Source organism: Chrysochloris asiatica, unplaced genomic scaffold (assembly GCF_000296735.1).
Source record: "Chrysochloris asiatica unplaced genomic scaffold, ChrAsi1.0 scaffold00009, whole genome shotgun sequence".
NCBI lineage: Eukaryota > Metazoa > Chordata > Mammalia > Afrosoricida > Chrysochloridae > Chrysochloris > Chrysochloris asiatica.
The window spans coordinates 29275782-29277495 of record NW_006408527.1 but is presented as its reverse complement, the minus strand read 5'-3'; the positions used below and the strand labels follow the sequence as shown (position 1 = coordinate 29277495).

Sequence of the window (1714 nt, the reverse complement as noted above, 5' to 3'; positions counted from 1 at the left end):
TGATCTTGACTAAGTTACTTAACATACGTCAGTTACCCTTTGAGTAGCTCCTGAATTTGTTCTGAGATGATCTTGACTAGTCAAGATGATCTTAACTAAGTTACTTAACATACATCAGTTACCCTTTGAGTAGCTCCTGAGTTTGTTCTGAGATCAGCTCCTCCAGAGTCAAGTTGGACTGCTTCTCTGTTCATCTTAGACATGCCCATTTGTAGGAGTGAGACATCTTTATTTTTCAGCAATTCATAACCCATAGCTCACAAATGTTGTTAAGTGCCATCGGGTCGATTCTGACTCATAGTGACCCTGTACAGGGTTTCCAAGGTTGTAAATCTTTGCATGAAATGAAAGCCTCATTTTTCTCCCAAGGAACAGCTGGTGGGATTGATCCACTGGCTTTGTGGCATTTGTCCTCTAGAGACAACATGCTCCCAGTCTACAAATAAGTTTGTTTTGTTTTTTTTTAAAGGTACACACAATAGAATATTTATTATTGCTGTTGTATGCCATGCAATTTTTCTTAGATCCTTTTTTAGGGTTTTCCTTCTTCTAAAATGCTCTTTCCATGGTCACTATGACCACCACCATGTACCTATGGAAGCATAACTCTCCATCTGTATCATACTTGAACCATCAATAAGTAGCATTTAAAATGGTAGCTTACTGACTCTTCCTTGCCATCACCTGTGATGGAGCCAACTCTGACTTATGGCAGCAACCTTATGTATGACAGAAGGAAGTGTTACCACCACTGTGCCAGCTTTCTGATTGTTGGCATATTAGAATCCATTGGTGTAGCCACTTTGTATTTTGAGTGCCTTTTAGTGAAAGGGGATTATCTTCCAGCACCACATAAAACAAAGATATACCAAAATACCAATTGGAAGTCTAAAGTGCATCTGACCCCAGCCAGGGCACTTTCAATGGACTCATATGCATGTGAAAGTTGGACAATGAATACGACAACTGTAGAAGAATCAGTGCATTTAAGTTATGGTGTTGGAGAAGAATACTGAAAGGACCATGGACTGCCAGAAGAACAAACAAATCTGTTGGAAACACAGCTAGAAAAAGCTCCTTAGAAGCAAGAATGGCAAGACTTCGTCTCTCTTACTTCATACATGTTATCAGGAGGAAGCAGTCCATGGTGAAAGACATTATACTTGTTAAAGTGGAGAGTCAGTGAAAAATAAGAAGATTCTTAATGACATGGATTGGCACAGAATAGACTCAAACATAACAGGGATTGTTAGAATGGCTTCAGACTCAGGCAATATTTCATTCTATTGTCTATGGGGTTACTAAAAGTAGGAAATGACTCAATGGCACTAAGTGACCACAATATAGGAAAATATTCTGTTATGATCTGTAGGATTTTCATTGGGTAAATTTGGAAGTAGATTGCCAGGACTTTCTTCTAATCTGTCTTAATCTGGAAACTCCACTGACACCGGCCCACTATGATGCCTATACTGATATTTGAAATGCTGGTGGTATGTTGTTGTTGTTGTCAGGTGCCATCGAGTCATATAGCTTCTAACATCACAGCAGCCAGCAAGCCACCACAGTTTGACAAACTAACTGACATGTCAGAAACTAACTTGTTGGGATATGTTGATGTTGTTGTTAACTGCTGTCAAGTCATTTCTAACCCATGTTGTTGTTGTCAGGTGCCATCGAGTAAGAACCGACTCATAGGGACCCCATGCACAGC

The 1714-nt window shown here is 39.8% G+C and overlaps 1 protein-coding gene across 1 annotated transcript in view; it reads left to right on the top strand.

The window, feature by feature from the left end:
• The window catches only part of LOC102824771 (complement factor H-like), a 522059-nt gene that overhangs the window by 489888 nt on the left and 30457 nt on the right, over window positions 1–1714 (top strand). The gene's annotated exons all lie outside the window — the stretch shown is intronic.